The 7892-nt window shown below is 40.0% G+C and overlaps 1 long non-coding RNA gene across 1 annotated transcript; it reads right to left on the bottom strand.

Annotated features, from left to right (window-relative positions):
- Positions 1 to 235: 235 nt before the first annotated feature.
- On the bottom strand, positions 236 to 5475 carry LOC142140249 (uncharacterized). Its single transcript, XR_012688356.1, has 3 exons — positions 5256 to 5475; positions 4550 to 4630; positions 236 to 1681 (listed from the first exon to the last, which is right to left on the bottom strand). It is a non-coding gene; the product is annotated as an uncharacterized LOC142140249 (long non-coding RNA).
- Positions 5476 to 7892: the final 2417 nt, after the last annotated feature.

The following is a 7892-nucleotide window of genomic DNA, read 5'->3' on the forward strand; positions in this document are numbered from 1 at the left end:
ATAAATACATATAGATTGTGTTAACTATTTCCAAATCGGGCACATGGGTATTTGCCATACTCCCTCTCCTGCCCTCCTTCCTGTCCCCCTCCTACCTCCCTCTTCATCGCTCTCCTCTCCCCCTCTCTCTGTCTCTGCCTCCACTCTCCCCCTTTCCTCCTACCCTTGCGTCTCTGTCCGTCCTACCCTCCCCTTAGATTGTACGCTCCTTCGAGCAGGGCCTCCTCTCCTCCTGTTCTCCACCACCATAACTCTGCTCTCCAGCTCCTTGTCTCTTCCGTGAGGCCCTTCTACTCCTCTTTCTACCCCCAGGGGGCTTTCACCTTTCATCTAGCTGTACTTTGAGCTTCCGAGTTACTGTGCTTTTTGTTAACTGTTCCGTGCTGTCTCACCCTGTACCGTGTTTCTGTCTGTCCCTGTACGGCGCTACGGATACCTAGTGGCGCCCTATAAATAAAAATTAATAATAATAATAATACTGCTGAAGTATAATTCTATAGACTAACGTCACACAGGCACATGTCAGGAGGGAGGGGCTTCGCTTACTAATCAGTTACTGAGTTTGGCAGACTGGCTTTGCAGAAATACACTGTGTGTATTGGCGAAAGGGCAGTACTAGTGATGTCACAGAAACTCATATGCCTTCAGAATCAGCTTTCAGTATGGAGATCATTAAATGGTTGTTCCTGACCGATTCCCTAAGGTCTAAATATGGTGTGTGCATATTAGGGATATAGGGGGTGAACTGCAACCAATTATTTTGACCTCCTTTCCGGTTCCCAATCTGCATCTTTTGCATTGTAAAATATGCAGATTTTTACCATGTCCTCTGCATTGTAAAAATTAGCATTCTGATGGCCTCACTATATAACTGATAATTGACTATCTGTAAATGGTCAAATCTGTCATTTACATTGTTGCCTACTCATCCAAATGGTGTGCTCAAATTGTAGCATAATCCTGAATGTCACAAAGTTCTTCTATCTATATATGTTTAAATAAACTCAAAAGAACAGTTCAGCGATCCCAAATATATTGTTCCTGTGTTAGATTATTTATTCCTTAGAGATGTCGTATATTATAATAATTATTCCAAGAATAGTGAAATTAAGACTAAGGAGTATATTTACTAAACTGCGAGTTTGAAAAAGTGAAGATGCCTAGAGCAACCAATCAGATTCTAGTAATCATTTATTTAGTACTGTGGCAGGATGGACCGCCTATGCCTATCTATTGTTGCTGGGAACCGGCTGAGCTTACTTTGCCATGTTCCCTTTCGTTATCCCAAATGCGCCCTCTCACCGCAGTAGTAGGGGCTTACAAATGCTGCCACCACTGGACTCCTTTACCAGCATCCAGAACCAGGTTTCTTCTGGATAACTGATGCTGCAAATGTACCCCGTTACTGGTGTACCTGGGCTGGTACTCCTGACCTCTTTCTATAGGTCAGGTTTGCTGTGGATGGATCCCCCCTGGCCTATCACACTGGCCAGAGATGCTGGGTAGCCGGCAGAGCGGTGGTGCTAGGAAGCTGGGTCCAAACCTCAGACAGCCGGAAACGGATTATATTTTGAGCCTTATCTGTAGGTCACAGGATTTTCAGCATGGAAGACGTTTTCAAGGAGGTCTTTGAAGCAAGTGATGTTTATTTGCAGTCACACTGATTGAAGGTACCAGTGACCTGTCAGATGGAACAAGAACAACAATTTTCAATACAAGACAGTGCTTTTTATACAAGTTTGGACACCGCCTCAAAGGGTTAGTCATCCCCCTGAGGTCTGAGCTATTTTTAGAATCAGGATGCAATTTGTTTACCCAAACATGGATTTGCAATGCAAAGCTAACAATATTTACACTTATCTGTGATATCCTAACACTTGCTGTGATTTCCTGCATCTTGTTTTTAGATGCAGGAAATCTAGTAGCACGTCCAATTAAACCTTCCTGTGCCTTCAGGTGCTGAACCTTCACACATCAAAAGGTCTAATTAACAAAGATTAACATGGGTCCTCTCTTCAGACAGTAGTAGAAAACACATTCCCAAATAAAGTCACAAAACCCCAAACAAGTCATATCCCCACATCACGATACACAAAAGACTTCCTCCACAAAGGCTTATTGTATCCGATATATACCTCAGAAATCATGCATTTCATGTTGCAAGGTTAAAACAAACGAGTTTCTTCCCTGGTCTCAGAAATAAAGATTTCCTGTACCAAAATATACACAATTTCAAAAAGAAGTGCATTTGCAATTATATAAATAAGCACCCTGCGCTATTTCCTTTAAATAATTTTATACCATAAATTACTTATAAGTGATTCAGTCACAAGTACATTCTACAAAATGACAGCTAGAGTTGCTAAAGGCAACTTCTCCATTTTTTAAAGCTGCACTTTAGTAAATACACCCCTAAGAGGCATTTTTCATTCCACTGAACCTATTATAAACTCCTCCCTCTGCAAAAGTGGATCTGAAATGTGCCTCTGGGAAATATGCTGTGAGTGACAATATTCTGCCCTAATATTAGCTTGTAGCTTTAAGGCTGCTATTTTCCCAAAGCATTGTGTGCACACTGATTTACCTGTACCAGCAATTTCCTTGAACTGTGACATCTAATATTCAAATTTAAATTTCTGATTTTCGAAAAAACCATTATGACATGGATGGGTGAGAGAGGGTGACAGGATTAAACAACTAAAGTTCCATTAAGCTTATTGGAGTCATACTTTGGGTACCTTACACAATCAGGCTTTGAATCCTAATTTATATACTTTTATCATACAAGTATTTTTTCATGCAGCTAATCTACACACTTTTTTACAGCAGGAATCACTATCCTGGAGTTGTGTCGTTGCAAAAGCAGTCTGTTGGATAGCAGCTTGAAAGATCAAAAGCATATAACTCACTGTATAAATATGCAGTCAGATTTTGACTTGCAGAAGTTGTTCCTTTGTATAACATTGCTAATTGACATTTATAATAATATACATGTTATATTGACATATATATATATATGTCAATATAACATGTATAACATGTAAATTATTACATATATATGTCAATTAGCAATGTGATATCCCAGAGCACCAGATCAACATGACATGTTATACAAAGGAACAACTTCTGCAACACGTGTGTGTGTATTTATATATATATTTATACATATACACAAACAAACACATATGTGAGGGAAGAGGCAGTAGGAGATGTGAGGAGAGTGATAGTTGGTCAGTGAGGGAAGAGACAGTAGGAGATGTGAGGAGAGTGATAGTTGGTCAGTGAGGGAAGAGACAGTAGGAGATGTGAGGAGAGTGATAGTTGGTCAGTGAGGGAAGAGACAGTAGGAGATGTGAGGAGAGTGATAGTTGGTCAGTGAGGGAAGAGACAGTAGGAGATGTGAGGAGAGTGATAGTTGGTCAGTGAGGGAAGAGACAGTAGGAGATGTGAGGAGAGTGATAGTTGGACAGTGAGGGAAGAGACAGTAGGAGATGTGAGGAGAGTGATAGTTGGTCAGTGAGGGAAGAGACAGTAGGAGATGTGAGGAGAGTGATAGTTGGTCAGTGAGGGAAGAGACAGTAGGAGATGTGAGGAGAGTGATAGTTGGACAGTGAGGGAAGAGACAGTAGGAGATGTGAGGAGAGTGATAGTTGGTCAGTGAGGGAAGAGACAGTAGGAGATGTGAGGAGAGTGATAGTTGGTCAGTGAGGGAAGAGACAGTAGGAGATGTGAGGAGAGTGATAGTTGGTCAGTGAGGGAAGAGACAGTAGGAGATGTGAGGAGAGTGATAGTTGGTCAGTGAGGGAAGAGACAGTAGGAGATGTGAGGAGAGTGATAGTTGGTCAGTGAGGGAAGAGACAGTAGGAGATGTGAGGAGAGTGATAGTTGGACAGTGAGGGAAGAGACAGTAGGAGATGTGAGGAGAGTGATAGTTGGACAGTGAGGGAAGAGACAGTAGGAGATGTGAGGAGAGTGATAGTTGGACAGTGAGGGAAGAGACAGTAGGAGATGTGAGGAGAGTGATAGTTGGTCAGTGAGGGAAGAGACAGTTGGAGCTGTGAGGAGAGTGATAGTTGGTCAGTGAGGGAAGAGACAGTAGGAGATGTGAGGAGAGTGATAGTTGGACAGTGAGGGAAGAGACAGTTGGAGCTGTGAGGAGAGTGATGGTTGGACAGTGAGGGAAGAGACAGTTGGAGCTGTGAGGAGAGTGATGGTTGGACAGTGAGGGAAGAGACAGTTGGAGCTGTGAGGAGAGTGATGGTTGGACAGTGAGGGAAGAGACAGTTGGAGCTGTGAGGAGAGTGATTGTGGTCAAAAGAGTTGAGAGGAGGCAGAAGGAGAGCGAGAGGCTGGTTAGATGTGGTGAAGTAAGCGTGGAAATCAGTGAGTGAAAGACATGTACCTAGTGACAAGGAAAGAGACCAGGGTCTTAGTAGGAACTGATGAGTAATTGCTGAGAGGAATAATCGCTGAAGACAAGGAAGCGCATTAGTGACAGATAAGCAGTGGCAAAGAAGGTCATCTATGTAGGAATGAGAGACATGCTTACATGAACAGTTGTGTAGATAAAGACCTCCAGATTTGTAAAGATTAAATCCATTAGGTGAAGTAGGGTCACAACTTCAAAGAGCTGAAAAATACAATAGTATAAAAAGTGTAGCACATTAAAATATATACAGCTGTTAGTGTTATTCATCATAATCGAGTCTCTTCTCTCTGACGTCTGCCAGACGTCCCTCTGACTGCAGCCTTCGCTCCATACAGCACTGATCACCGGATACTAAAGCTGATAATTTCTATTCAGCGAAATAGAAGTGTTAAGCTGATTATAAGTAACATTATAACTTTACATGTTTCGTGGTCTCACTATACATGACAACTTCTGATTAAACGGCAACAAAACTGCCAAACTTAGAATGTTTTAATGTTAATAAATTGGATATAGTTTAAATATTCTCTCTCAATTGAGATTTCTAGAACATTAAATAGATTATACCCAGAAAACGACCCCAAAATGAATCAAGCTCTCCAAATAATAGGGATACCAAATATATGTATGGTATGTAAGTACATCTCAGAGCTTATAAATCAAGTGCTTATGTAGAGTGGTAAAGGTCTGTGTGTCCTTCTGCTAAGCAATGAGCACATTCAAAAATGCTTCCTCTCTATTCCTCTAATACATTTCAATAATCTTGCAATCTGCAAAATGAAATTTAGTTTTTACCCTGCTCCACAAAGCTAAGTACACCACTTACTTCATATTTAGTGAAGAATGCCCACATACTGCCCACCGTCTTCCATCATTTGCACACTTGTGCCTACCAAAGTGGGTTTTTACGCTGAGTGCAAGCAGTGCAGTAACCTAGTTGAACAGATCAACAGTTAGGATTCACCAATCTAAGGCAATGTGCAAGTTTTCACTGTTAGTAAATGAGCCTTGTAAATAATCATTTAGTGGAAATTAATGGTGGTATGTTAACTTTACATAAGTATACCTCCCAACTTTCCTTATTTAGGTAGGGCAGTCCCAATTTTAGGGGACTGTAAGGAAAGTGCATCCAGCTCATTCAACGCTCCATGCAATGCAGGGAAGTTCTTGGTGGAAGGGAGATGGTTTTGGGGTGACTTGGTGCTTCAGAAGCACTAGGCATGTCCCAGGGGATGTGGCTTAGTTCCCAATGCGATGAAAACACTGTCCTGAGTGACAAACCTGAAATGACTGGAGGTATGCATATGCCTTGTAATAAATTTAGCAACTACCTCTCATATTAATAAAAGCAAGATAAATTAACTATCTGTGCAGAATTACGTATGTCCCTGTATTTTCATTGAAATATAAAAATACATCCTATAAAAATATAGCCTATTTACTTTCAAACTGGTTGACAAACTTTTTTTTTAAGTTTGTCCTGTCCTGTGTAGGAATCACCACTATTATCGGACTTGAAAAAGACAAATAGAAGATTTAATTGATGTGAAATTCCAAGCACAGATGTTGCAAGGACTCATATCTTTTGTTTATTACCCACTGTCATACCATACTTGCAATATGCTGTTGATATCTTTGTTAAAAAGACGTGGCACAGATGTCACTCTCTGGCATCACTAGTCATCAAAGATAACAATATATTTCACTACATGATCATTTTAGAATATACCTTATCAATGCCAGAAAGTGAAAAATATATATCTCAGGTGATCGTGCATTTATTTGAACAATACCTGTTACTTCCCAGCTTCATTCCTCTCTGTTTCTACATTACCTCATCCAGACAATACTCCGTCCTAGCCTCACTATAGCCACTCCCCCATGCAGCAGCCTGTCACTACATTTTCTCCAAAACAGTTTTGACAGGCTAATATATTAACTTTATGTCATAAAAAAATACAAAGTTAAACTAAAAAGGTAAATAAAACAAAACATCATGTAATAACAGGGAATGTAAAATGCTTAAATAGAATACTATTTTTTTTCTTTTTGTCACAAACTAGTAATCATGTATTTTAAAGAATAATACAGTGCTTACTGTGAAATACAAGAGATATAGAAAAGTCACATTGGGGTTCCATGCTCTGTATAAAAGCACTTGCAGTATTGCCATTTTATATGAGCATGGAACTTCCCAGTGAATTCCAATATGTGTATAGATATTGTGACCTGGTTAGTGGAACAGGTACCATCTCCTGGGGTCGATGGTAGTGAACAGCAGTAGAAAAATCACACAAGTCCAGGGTTTTCAGTGCAACTGGTTTCAGACAGTTTTATGAAACAGAAAGAAAAACAAAACTTCAAAATAAATATCTTGAATGTCTGACACTAACTAAACACACAGGAATACCCTCTCTCCTGTGAAGGACCTTGTGTTTCACACACAAATAAAACAGAGAGAGTTGCTCATCATTTGCAGAGTCTGTTAGGAGGCATCCAATCTCCCCCCAGTTCTGAGAGACTGCGGGCCTGAGTCATTAAGGAAAGTAAGGCAAACAAAAGGAGTAAATGTTCTCTTGGACAAACCATGTTACAATGCAAGAGGTGCAAATTAGTTTATTATTTTGCACATAAGTTAAATACTGACTGTTTTTTCATCTAGCACACAAATACTCGATAGCTTTATTTTTACTGAAATTTAAAGGTGATCTAGGACATGCCCTACTCCAATTATAAATCTGTCCCCACATTTTAAATTTATCTCCCCCTCCAATGCAACATGGTTTTGCCAGGTGCAAAGTTACTCCTTTTTTATGCTTTGCTCTCCTTAATGACTCAGGCCCTGCATGTCTAACCTGACTGCTTTTATACAGGCTCAGCACAAATAAAAAAGACATTTGTTGTCAGTACTTATCTTTAACACTGCATATCTGTATGTATCTAGCAAAATAAAAACATGAGCTATTCATTCAAAACATTTAAGCCTGCATCCCCACTTCAAGGGCACATCATTATATGCAGGTCCTGACCCATATGCTTTAAACATCATTAAAATGCAGTTAAAATCACATGCATTCACCTTCCACCTCCCAGGTATAGGGGCTTACATCTAGCAAGGGTTGGCTTGTGAGCCACACCCAAATGTGCCTTTAATAGGCTTGATTGACAGCTGTTATGACAACATAAGGCAATATTTTGAGACAAAAACAGAGAAAAAAAAGCCCACGCTCGTTATATTTCACATTCTATATGGTACCAGCTGCATAGCAATAAGGAATAGAAGAGTGAATAATATCTAATATATATATAAGCCTAGCGGCATGTGTTAGTGTGTGTGTGTGTGTGTGTGTGTGTGTGTGTGTGTTTGGGTGTAAAAAACTATTTTCTCAGAAAGGGCTCATCCAATTGACCTGAAATCTGGTATACTGACATTATTTGACAAAAAAATTATAATAGTGAAGTC

Source organism: Mixophyes fleayi, chromosome 2, assembly GCF_038048845.1.
Source record: "Mixophyes fleayi isolate aMixFle1 chromosome 2, aMixFle1.hap1, whole genome shotgun sequence".
In the NCBI taxonomy this organism is placed as follows: Eukaryota; Metazoa; Chordata; class Amphibia; order Anura; family Limnodynastidae; genus Mixophyes; species Mixophyes fleayi.